The sequence below is a fragment of the Solanum stenotomum genome, chromosome 9 (assembly GCF_019186545.1).
Source record: "Solanum stenotomum isolate F172 chromosome 9, ASM1918654v1, whole genome shotgun sequence".
NCBI lineage: Eukaryota > Viridiplantae > Streptophyta > Magnoliopsida > Solanales > Solanaceae > Solanum > Solanum stenotomum.
Genome location: NC_064290.1, coordinates 37,531,750 through 37,545,209, shown reverse-complemented (window position 1 = coordinate 37,545,209; position 13,460 = coordinate 37,531,750).

Below are 13,460 nucleotides of genomic sequence, written 5' to 3'. Positions count from 1 at the left end.
TCTTAGTAAGCTCTCTTGTACATTTAGCCTGCTCCTATAAAGTTGACACTAGGTCTGGGTTAGGTCTTGTATTATTTTGTCTTCTCGGTCACTTTTGGGCGTCTATTGTACATTTTGTATCGTATTACAGAGATAATATGACCATTTTTATACATTATTCTTGTTCTCCCATTGTTTCTTGTGATTATTATTTAAATTTTTATCTTTCATTTCTTATATTTAGGGGTTTAGGCTTGCTTGCTTAGGGGTTATACAAGGCGTCATCATGGCCCAATTTAGGGTCGTGACATAGAGGCAAAAGAGTGGACCAATAACATAATATAACTGAAGTTAAGTACACCAGACAATACATAAGTTATGATTCTTTTGCTATTGCACAAAATGTTAAGCAAGTGTATTACACTCCATATTTGTTGCTTAGGGACAAGGTTGATTGGTGGGTTGTTATAAACACTAAGCCTTTGGGAAAGATCGAAATTGACAATGTCTTAAGTCTGATGTACCAAAATGATGTCGCAGTTTTTTAACAAATTGATGTTGAATTTTAAACCACACTAGAACATCCTCAACACATATTAGAAGAAGTTCCTGATGATGCGATAATGAAAAAAGTTAAGGAAGAAATAAATATGGATGAGAAAAATGAATCACTCGGGGAGGAAGAATAGGATGAGTAAAATGAAACCACTGAGGAGTAACAATGGTTGAATGATGGAAATGAAACAAGTGAGGAGGAAGAATGGTAGAACGATAGACTATAGCTAGTATGTAAGTTAATTTATTTAATTTAAATGTATTGTATATTATAATGTAAATTTGCATACAGATGTCATTGGGTGGTGATAGTGATAGATCTCGTGATCATCTTGGGGTTCGCCAGCCTAATAACTCTAAAAAGAAGAAGTCTAAGAGGCTTGTAGATGTTATGGATATCGTAGAATTTCTTTCTTCTGAAGTAGAGACACGTAATACTGATACACATTTGTATGTTGTTCCACTTGGGGCTACGAATCCCCGATCATATCATACTCAGTACCATCGACCACATGGTGATTCCTTCTACTTCATAGTCCTTACCTCCACGTCGCTATAATGTCCTACCCACATAGACTTATCATTGAGAAAGGATCTTATCGGCAAATAGGATATTTGTTGGTACTCCATCTCTGTAACACCTCAGAACCCAGACTTAAAACTTTCAGCAGAAAACCAGAAGAACCAGGTGAACCACGACAGGGTTCAGAGACTGTGAAAGGAACCACAGTCCGTTGACTTGTCCGTGGACACACACCAGTCTAGAAGTGGTGGACCACGGGACCCTTTACGGGTCGTGGACCACCACACAAACCGTGGTGGCTTCTGTGAAGTCGAGCCAGTATAGCCCCTATCCCTGGTGAAGGACCATGAGGACCTTCACGGTCCATGATCCTTCACACAGTCTGCGGAGTGAACCGTAGAGGGAAGGCCCAGAACCAGCAACTACTGACCAAGGACCACGACCAGCTTGACGCTCTGTGGTCCCTGTGATGGTCCCTCACAGGTTCCGTGGTAAACTGCGTCAGATTTAGGTCAGGGGTCATTTGGTCTTTTCCCCTATGTGTTGGACCCCTAAACTACGTAGTTTTGGTCAGTTTAAGCCTAGTAAGTTAATTAGAATCTACCCGAACGATTCATTCACCAAAATTTTAGCAAACTTAGAACGGAAAAAGGAGAAAGAGTAGACCAAACCCTTCTCTAAGAACACAGTAGGTTTTCATCAGTTTCAACCCCGAAATTAAATGATTTCTCCGTGCAACTCGTCACCAGGTATATGGGATTTCACTGGTGGATTCCTTTCAGCTACTAGGTCCCTAGAATTTAGTCACATTCTTGATTCCCTTCATATTGTTTAGACCTAGGGTTTCTAGAACTTCAGATTATTGATGTGATTTAGTTGTTAGGTTAATCTTAATTAGAATATTACATTTTTGTAACTATGTTTCTCAATCCTTGCATGAAATTCAGAACCCTAGTCGAGTAGATTCGTTTAGTTCATGAATTTCACTTGGTAGGTCAGTTTATTCAGATATACATGCCTCAGTTGGTAAATATTTCATTATCAGTACCTAATGTCACATTTTTAGTTAACCTGTCAGAATCTCGAGCTATTCAGTTATTACAATTTTTTTGTATTTTAGACATTCTATTTGGATTAGGATTAATACCATGTTGGACTAGGGTCAATCACCCTCATAGTCCCAGAACTACGCACCCATGTAGGTATGTCCCCTATGTGGGCATTATACTTAATTATCACGCCAGTCATGCCTCTATACCATTGGGAAGGTTTATTGGGTCCTCTCGATGGGGTGTATAAATAGGACTCCATATTTAGCTCATGTTGTTTTATGTCGGTTTTTAGTAGCTCACACAGACAGATTCTAGTGTATTGACCATGTTATCAGTTCAGTATTCAGTATCAATTTCAGTATGTTATAAACTTGGTCACCACATTTAGTTAGTTCATATTCAGAATGTTTAGCACATTTTTCATGTTCATCTTGTATTATTGCTCAGTATGCTTTATTTCAGTTATGTATATGTTGTTCAGCTTTATCCTATCATGCATGCTCAGTACCCTTCAAATACTGACGCATACTCTACGCTACATTTTCTCGTGATGTAGCTTCATGTACTCAGCATCTAGATCATGCTTAGATCGACTCTCGATCTCCATTTCAGTAGATTCAGTGGTGAGTCCTCATATTTCGAAGATAATAGTCATGTTTCTATATTTAGTCTTTTCCTTTCAGTTTTCGGTATTTGCTAGAGTTAGCTGGGGGCGTGTCCTAGCATCTCTAATCAGTTAGAGGTTTATTTCAAACATAGACAGATTTAGCATTAGCATTTGAGTTATACTTCTTTGTCTTAAAATCTTGCTAAGTATTTATATATTCAGACTTAGATTGGGTATTCCCCATCATTTAGTTTATCTCATGTTTAGTTTCTACACAGTATTTGTTTAGGTATACTTACGATATGCCAACTCAGGGTTAGCTTGGGGTTGCTCATGATCCTACGTCCCGTGTCCACATCCTGGGGGTAGCCTCGGTGCATGACAAACTTGGTATCAGAGTACTAGGTGTGAAGTGCACCACATCTAATGAGAGAGAGGCTACGAAGTGTTTAGGAAAAACCTCGCTTTCTTGCTATTCTTATCGTGTGTGGTATGATCTACCTTATAACTCGTCGTTATGCATTTCAGATCATGCCTCCTCATAGAGCGTACAGTAAGGAATGCTAACACAGCTCCTCCAGTTCCAGACCATGAGGTTTCGAATGCAAATTTTCAAAATGTTATTAAACTTTTGGCTCAGATGTGACTAACCAGAACAATTAGCAGGTTCTAGTTCATGCAAATGCTAATGTTGGGTCCGTAGCAGCCAGGGTCTGAGACTTCGTTCGTATGAATCCACCAGAATTTCTAGGGTCATAAGTTGGAGAGGGTTCCCAAAAATTCATTGATGAGGTCAAGAAAATCGTTGGAATGATGCAAGTGACTGGAAATGATAGGGTAGAGTTGGCGTCCTGCCAGCTTAAGGATGTAGCTCACATCAGGTTTACTAAATGGAAAGAAAAAAGGGGTACGGATGCAGTTCCTATCACTTAAGAGTGTTTTAATGAGGGTTTTATGCACAGGTTCTTACCAAGAGAGTTGAGGGAGGCAAAAACTCAGGAGTTATTGAATTTGAGGCAAGGTAACATGTCAATCCAAGAGTACACACTCAAGTTATCCCAACTCTCCAGGAATGCTCCATATATGGCTGTTGATTCGAGGGCTCAGATGAATAAGTTTCTATTTGGAGTATCTAACCTAGTGAAAATAGAGTGTCGAAATGCTATGTTGTTGTGAGATATGAATATCTCTAGGCTTATGACTCATGCTCAGCAGGTTCAGGGAAAAAAGCTTAGGGAACAGGCTAAGGACAATAAGAAGGCTAGAACATGTAACTATGGCCACTCTCGACAGAAGTTGGGTGGTGGAAATCGCTCTCAGTTCCAACAAAAATCTATCGCTCCAACACCTTTATCAGCTAGTGTTCCATCCTCTAGGTTTTGACAAGATTAAAAAGGTAGGGCATCAAGCTCTAAGTCTTAGGGGAGTGTTACAGGTACTAGAACCTACCCAAATTGTCCTAAGTATGGTAAGAACAATCTGAGCGAGTGTCTTGCAGAAAAAGTAGGATGTTTTGGGTGTGTCAGACTGGTCACAAGTTGAGAGATTGCCCTTCTTCTAAACAGGGTCAAGAAGGTAATAATGGTAGAGCTCAGTCTACAACTTCAGCAACACCAGCAGGTCGCCCGACTCAACAGGGCAACTCATCTGGTACAGGTGGCGTTCAGCGCCAGAACAGGTTGTATGCTCTCCAGGCTCACCAGGACCAGGAAGATACTTCTGATGTGGTCACTGGTACGTGACAAGTTTTTCGCTTAGATGATTATGCATTGTTAGATCCAGGGGCTACTCTTTCCTTTGTAACTTCATATTTAGCAATAAACTTAGGTGTCAGTCCAAAAACTCTTTTAGAACCCTTCCCAGTCTCTACTCCAGTCGGTGACCTAGTTATAGCTAGACGGGTATAAAGAAATTGCCATGTCACAGTCTCTCAGAAAGTCACCTCGTTAGATCTTGTTGAGTTAGAAATGGTAGACTTTGATGTCATTCTAGGCATGGATTGGTTACATTCATGTTATGCCGCAGTCGATTGTAGAACTAGGATTGTTCGTTATCAGTTTCCAGACGAGCCAATCTTAGAATGGAAGGTTAGTAGTTTGGAGCCTATGGGTCGATTCATTTCTTACCTTAAGTCCAGAAATATGATCTCTAAAGGCTATATCTATCATCTTGTTTGGGTTAAGGATTCAAGCTCTGAAACCCCAACCCTTGAGTCAGTCCCCGTAGTTAGTGAGTTCCCGGAAGTGTTTCTAGAAGATCTTCCCGGAGTTCCTCCCGAAAGGGAAATCGACTTTGGGATTGATCTCCTTCCAAATACCCAACATATTTATATTCCTCCTTACATAATGGCTCCAGATGGTCTTAAGGAATTGAAAGACCTTATAAATAAGGGCTTCATCGAACCAGTATTTCCCCATGGGGTGCACCAGTGTTGTTTGTGAAAAAGAAAGATAGTTCTCTCAGGATGTGCATTGACTATCGGCAGTTGAACAAAGTCACAATCAAGAATAAGTACCTTATCCCCATGTTTGATGACTTGTTTGACCAACTTCAGGGTGCTAGTCATTTTTCGAAGAAAGACCTCAGATCCGGTTACCATCATCTCAGAGTCAGAGATAGTGACATTCCAAAAACATCCTTCAGAACTTGGTATGGTCATTATGAATTTGTAGTTATGTCATTTGGACTAACCAATGCTCCTACAGCTTTCTTAACATTATTTGGACTTGTTCGTTATCGTCTTTATTGATAATATTCTCATTTACCCTAGGAATGAGGAAGAACATGTGACTCATTTGAGGGTTGTCCAGCAAACTTTCAAAGATTGCCAGGTATTCACTAAGTTTAACAAATGTGAGTTTTGGTTACTATCAGTTGCTTTCCTTGGGAATATTGTGTCTAGCGAAGGGATCCAAGTGGATTCTCATAAAATATAGGCGGTAAAACAATGGCCCAGACCCACCTCTCCTACAAATATCAGAAGTTTCTTGGGTTTGGCGGGTTATTACAGAAGGTTCATGGAAGGATTTCCATCCATAGCTTCTCCATTGACTAAGTTAACTCAAAAAAAGGTAAAGTTTCAGTGGTCAAATGATTGTGAGAAGAGCTTCTCAGAACTGAAAACTAGGTTCACTACAGCTCCTATTTTGACTATACCACAGGGTTCAGACGGTTAAGTGATCTATTATGATGCATCCAGAGTCGGACTGGGTTGTGTGTTGATTCATCGAGGTAAGGTTATAGCTTACGCTTCTAGTCAGCTTAAGGTGCATGAGAAGAACTATCCGACTCATGACCTTGAACTTGGAGTCGTGGTATTTTCCCTTAAGATCTGGAGACATTACTTGTATAGTGTTCACATAGATGTGTTCATAGACCATAAGAGCCTTCAATATGTGTTCACCCAGAAAGAATTGAATCTTCGCCAGAGGAGATGGCTTGAGTTCCTCAAAGACTATGATATGAATGTGCTTTACCATCCTGGTAAAGCTAATGTAGTAGTTGATGCTCTTAGCAGACTATCTATGGGTAGTGTAGCGCATGTTGAAGAAGCGAGAAAGGAATTAGCAAAAGATGTTCACCAACTTGATCGGTTAGGAGTTCGCCTAATGAGCATATCAGGTGGTGGTGTGACAGTTCAGAATAGCTCAGAATCATCATTAGTAGTGGAGGTTAAAGAAAAATTAGACAGTGATCCGATATTACTTCAATTAAAAGGTACAGTTCATCAGCAGGAAGTTGAGGCTTTCTCCTAAGGGGGAGATGGTGTGTTTCGCTTCTAGGGTCGTTTATGTGTTCCTAAGGTGGGTGAGTTGAGATGGCAGATCCTTACAGAAGCCTATAACTCCAGGTATTCTATTCATCCAAGTGCCACCAAGATGTACTGTGATCTGCGGGAAGTCTTTTGGTGGAACGGCATGAAGAGGGATATAGTAGATTTTGTGGCTAAGTGCCCCAATTGTCAACAGGTGAAGGTAAAACATCATAAACAAGGAGGTATGACTCAAAAGATCAACATTCCTATATGGAAGTGGGAAGTGATCAATATGGACTTCATTACAGGTTTACCTCATACTCGTAGACAACATGGCTCCATTTGGGTGATAGTAGATAGAGTTACTAAGTCCGCTCATTTCTTGGCTGTTAGGACTACAGATTCGGCGGAGGACTATGCCAAGCTTTACATTAATGAGATAGTCAGATTGCATGAGGTTTCTTTGTCTATCATCTCATATAGAGATCCTCAGTTTACCTCTCATTTCTAGAAGTTCCATAAAAGCGGTCTCGAAAACCTTTGCTTGTCAAGTGCACATTGAAAATGGAGTGTAATGTAAGTGAGGGTGCGCCCCCCTTTGTTAGCAAGAAGTTGTTAGAGGTCCAGGCAGCTCTATTTCAAGTCCTCATCGGTCGAGTAGAAAAAGAAAGCCAAAGTCGTTCAGTGGTGAATCGATGGATTAGAGATGCCTTCTATTTCAGAAAGGTCTTGGTACTCAGTTTAACCTCAACACAACATTGCATGCACAGATGGATGGTCAGGAATAGTGTACCATTCAGACCTTAGAGGATATGTTAAGAGCTTGGGTGATCGACTTCAAAGGTAGTTGGGATGATCACCTTCCTTTTATAGAGTTCGCCTACAATAATAACTACCATTCCAGCATTCAGATGGCCCCTTATGAGGTATTATATGGGCGTAGATGTAGATCTCTTGTTGGTTGGTTTGAAGTAGGCGAAGCAACCTTGATAGGGCCAGACTCAGTTCATGATGCTATAGAAAAAGTTCAGCTCATCAGAGATAGACTAAAGATAGCAAAGAGTCGCCAGTAGTCCTATGAAGATGTAAGGAGAAGGGACTTGGAGTTCCAAATTGATGATTGGGTTTCCCTGAAAGTGTCACCTATGAAGGGGGTGATGAGATTTGGCAAGAAAGAGAAGCTCAGTCCCAGGTATGTAAGTCCTTACAGAATCTTGAGTAGGATTGGTAAAGTGGCTTATGAGTTAGAGTTGCCAGTAGAACTAGCAGTAGTTCATCTAGTCTTTCACATTTCGTTGTTGAAGAATTGTGTAGGTGATCCAGCATCTATAGTGCCATTAGAAAGTGTGGCTGTGAAAGATAGTCTCACTTATGAAGAGGTGCCAGTTGAAATCCTTGATCGTCGAGTTTAAAGGTTGAGAAACAAAGAAGTCGCTTGACTTAAGGTTTTGTAAAGGAGTCAGTCCATAGAGGTAGCTACTTGGGAAGCAAAAGCAGTCATGAAGGCCAAGTATCCTCGTCTCTTTCCTTCCAATTCCGCTTCAGCTTGAGGTAATAGTTTCTTCTTTAGTCTCTCAGTTTACTATTGTGTAACTTCAGTCTTAGTATTTTATTCGTTCAGCTATACTTGCATTTTAAGTGTAATTGCATGTTCTTGGAACTTAGTTCAGTCAGAAATCTCTTTAGCACTTAGTGGTAGGGTTTGCAGCTCTTTCGCTCCACACACAACTAATTTAGACTTCATTCGAGGACGAATGTTCCCAAGGGGGAGATATGGTAACACCTCGGAACCCAAACTTAGACCTTCACGGTCCGTGATCCTTCACAAGGTTCGTGGAGTGGACCGTAGAGGAAAGGCCCAGAACCAACATCTATTGGCCAAGGACCATGACCAGCTTGACGGTTTTTGGTCCTTGTGATGGTCTGTCACAGGACCCAAGGTAAGCTGCGTCAGATTTTAAGTCAGGGTTCGTTTGGTTTTTTCCCCTATGCATTAAACCCCTAAACTACGTAGTTTTGGTCAGTTTAAGCCTAGTAACTTAATTAGAATCTACCCTAAGTAATTGATTCAACAAAATTTAGCAAACATAGAATGGAAAAATGAGAAAGTGATGACCAAACCCCTCTCTAAAAATGTAGAAGGTTTTCATCAGTTTCAGCCCCAAAATCGAAAGATTTTCCCATGGAACTCGTCACCAGGTATGTAGGATTTCACTAGTGGATTCCTTTCATCCACTAGGTCCCTAGAATTCACATTCTTGATTCCCTTGATATTGTTTAGACCTAGGTTTTCTAGAACTTCATATTATTATTGTGATTTAGCTGTTACATTACTCCTAATCAGAATATTACATTTTCGTAACTATGTTGTTCAATCCTTGCATGAAATTTAGACACCTAGTCAAGTAGATTCGTTTAGTTCATGAATTTTACTTGCTAGGTCAGTTTATCCAGATATGCATGCCTTAGTTGGTAAATGCTTCATTATCAGTACGTAATGTCGCATTTTCAGTTAACATGTCAGAATCTCAAGCTATTCAGTTTATTACAGTTTTGTTGTATTTTATACATTCTATTGGGAGTAGGCTTAATACCGAGTTGTACTAGGGTCAGTCACCCACATTGTCCCAAAAATACGTGCCCCCGTAGGTAAGTCCCCTCTGTGGTCATTATACTTAGAGATCACTCCAGTCATGCCTATACACCCTTGGCAACGTATATTGGGTCCTCTCGATGGGTCGTATACATCGGACTCCATATTTAGCTCATGTGGTTTTATGTCGGTTAATAGTAGCTCCCACATACAAATTCTAGTGTATTAACGGGGTTTCAGTTCAGTATTCATTATCAGTTTCAGTATGTTATGAACTTGGTCACGACATTCAGTTAGTTCATATTCATCATGTTTAGCACATTCTTCATGTTCATCTAACATTATTACTCAATATGCTTTATTTCAATTATGTATATGTTGTTCAGCTTTATCCTATGTTGCATGCTCAGTACCCTTCAAGTACAGATGCATACTCTGTGCTACATCTTCTCGTGATGTAGGTTCAGGTACTCAACATCCAGATCAAGCTTAGATCGGCTCCCGATCTCAATTTTAGCATCTTTAGTGGTGAGTCCTCATATTTTCAGGACAATAGACATGTTTCTATATTTAATCTTTTCCTTTCAGTATTTGCTAGAGTTAGCTGGGGGCATGTCCCAGCATTTCTAGTGAATTAGAGGTTTACTTTAGCATTTGAGTTATGCTTCTTTGTCTTAAACTATTGCTTAATATTTATATATTCAGACTTAGATTGAGTATTCCCCACCATTTAGTTTATCTCATGTTTAGCTTATGCACAGTATTTGTTTAAGTATGCTTACGATATGCTAGCTCAGGGTTAGCTTGCGGTCACTCGTGATCCTAGGTCCCGTGTCCACGTTCGGGGGTGGCCTCGGGGCGTGACAATCTCCATCTCTCATAGGTACATCTCCTCATCTATGTGTCATGAAGATTAGAGATCAAGTAATGAGTCGTGTGCTATGGATGATGCTCTTTCATTGACTCGGCATTATGTGCGCCCTGGAGTATCATTGTCACCTCCACCTCCACCTCCACCTCCATGTTGTTGCACCCGATGAGATGCTTTAGCTAGCACCTGGAAAGAGCGAAAGGATTGGTATAGTCATGCTTATGTCAGATTGATCATTGTAAGTTTGTTTAGTTATCTATATATTTATTTATTTTATTTCTTTTACATTAATATATTATTCATGAACTAAAATTTTTATTATGTGTCTTGCATGTGAAATACTTGGACGGATGCTTCCCAGGATCTACAGAAGAGTGTTAGGAGGCTTTTTATGGAGGCCTATCACTCTTAGGGTGAGATTTCAAATAGGATACGATAGACAATGTTTAATGAATTTAATCTATACATGTGTTTAGTTTTATATTTTTAGTTAAGTTTAATACTTTTAGTACACTTTACTTTATTAATTATCTAACGCTACTCTCTTTTTTCAGACTATGTATAGTTGGAAGTCGATGTACAATATTCTCCTTGCGACCACAACTGAGAGGAAGGCATCTGCGAGAATCTCTAGATGGCTAACGAAAGCCCGAGATGATGATAAACCTGAGACTTGGATATTGCCTCATATTTTTGAGTGGTTTCTTCAGTATTGGAAAACGGATGAATTCACGGCGTTGTCCGAACAAAACAAAAAAACTAGAAGCAGTTTTAAGGGTGGTTGGTTGCACACCGGAGATGCAAATAGAGTTGGAACTATTACAAAACATATGGTAATTTCTAATTCAAACTCTTAAATAAACAATTAGTTGATTAACTATTATTTGATTATTATCATCTAAAATTTTATTTTTAGTTATAGGAAAAAGAATTGGGGTTCACTCCCCGTGAACCAGAGGTTTTCAAGAGGACTCGTGTGAAGAAGAAGTTGAATGATTCACATCTGGATCTATGGGTGGATGAAAGGGGCGAACGATCTTATGTAAGTTATTAAGATGAATATATATAAATATATATATATATATCGACAATTTTTATTATGTTTTAATATGCAAGGTAATTATCAGTGGCACGTGCATGAGAATATGGGTGATTCTTTCTAGATCACGCTTAAAGAGTCCACTCAAATTTGGATTGAAAAAGTAGTAGGGGGCCACACAGGGTCATAATCTATGGTTTGGGCTCTCAGAACAATGTACGATGACTCCAATCAGGTCTAGAAGGTATTGGATCATCACGTCAATTCGAAACATTTGACAATGTTTAGATAGTTGTTATGTTAGAGAAAATAGCAAAACTTATACAAGCATTAGTAGAGTGTGAGCAATAAAAGAATTGTTGAGCACAAAAGCATGAATGACAATGTTGAGCAAATTAAAGAACAAGTGCTCAACCTTGCTCATTAGCATGTTGCATCATCTCCTACTGAGGACATCAATGACATTGATGAAGATGAATACATAGACTCTACCCCTTAGCTTGCATCCCTTTAATTAATGAACATTTTAGACTTTTGAACTCATTTTGAAAGACTTTTTATGTTTTTAAATTGTGATTTAAGTGTTTTTGAATATTTAATTAAGTTTAATACTATAGTTTTTGTGTATTGTTTTCCTAATATATATATATTATATGAGCTAAATTGAATTGAATTTTTTCAGTCAAAATTATATTTAAAAAGTGACGGATTGAGTGGTTTTGTTTTTCACTCTTATGCATTTCATTATTAAAAACAAAACCAGAAAAAATGACAACCATGGTCCTTTAGTCCATCACTTTTCAACATTTTAAAAGACATCAATTCTTGAAAAGCAACACATTGCATTGATTTTCTAGATTTTAAAAATAAATAAAAATTCAAGAATAGCGACGGATTACGCCTCTTTTGTCCATCTCTTTTCTGTATATTAAAAAAATCAAAAATTGAGAAAGGCGACAGAGTCTGTCGTTCTATAGCAATGACGTCCGCCGCTTTCTTCAAATAAAAGTTTAAAAAAACCACCAGAAAGATGTAGGTCATCACTTTTCGAAATGCATCAAGGAAAAAAGAGACGGACTGGACTGCATCACTTTTCTTTACCAAGAAACGACGCAAATCATTGTTTTTGGGAAAATTTTAATAGTATAAATTGCAGCTTTTGAACTTTTATTAGTAAGTAGCACTTTCAATAAAGTCACAAATGGATAATTTAAATCCAAATAAGAATATAGAATTACAACAATAAAGCATTCCTAGAAAACTAAATTCAGAAGTCTAATAGAGAAAAAAACACACACACAAGAATAGAAAAGAAAAAGTTACAATGCATGCATCCTTCTTAAGAATTTGATTAATATAATAATATAGATGAAAAAATAAATACAAAATTAGTACATAATTTTCCGAGTTTTTATTGACTCATTTTCCCATAACCAATCAAAATTTAAAAGTCTTCTTCATCTACTTTAACCATAGAATAAAAATGATAGCCTTGAAACAAAAAAGATGAATTTATATAGATAAAAATGAAGGTGTAGAAAAAGATATCTAAATGTTTCAGATTAAATATTTGGAGGTTATGAATATGAATATACGAGAGTTATGGATATTAAGAGTAAAAAAATTGAATAGGTAATTAGATATGACTTATGAGTTATGAATGTAAATTTATAAAGCAAATAAAGAAATAATAATAAATAAATAAATAAATAATAGGAAAAAAAATAGAGCTAATAAATAATGTAAAACGGGAACATGCACAAGACAATGAATTAGTGATTGATTGAGCAAGAATTTGAGCTGCTTTAAGTTCTTATCATGTAATTAAGCATCAATGAATTTAAATTAGTGAAGCTAGAATCATTCTTTAATGATAATCCAGAGGAATTTTCAATGTGTGTCTCTCCTTGCAGATTTCCACCCTTTTTAAATTGGTAAATTTATTTATTTATCATAAATAATAATACTTTATCCACATAAATTATATTATTTATGAGAAGAGTTACAGAAAAAATTGTGGGAAGAGGAAAATGAAAAGTTGAATAATTTATTTAGAGATTTTTGGGATCTATTAATTTTTATAATCATCGTCATAATCATCATCATCATCATCCTTATCAATTTAGAGCTATCAAAAAGGGTCAATCCGGCCCTACCCGGCCCAAGCTTTGCGGGCTAAGAAATTTGAAGGGCTAGGGCTGGCCGGCCCTTCATTTTGGAAAGGCCTGAAAATGCTCAACCCAACCCAACCCAACCTTAGAAGGACCACGGGCTGAGGTGGGCTAGCCCTTCTTTTTTTTAATTTTTTTAATCTTTTCTTTTCAAACTTAAAATTCTATAACATCAAGAAGATTGTCAAATCAACTATGACAAATAATGGTGTTGTTTCAATAACACTAGCAAAAAATATATTGTGATTAGCATGTATCAAGGATACTATATATATGTATTTGGTGTGATGCATCCTAGATACGCGAGCGAGAAAAG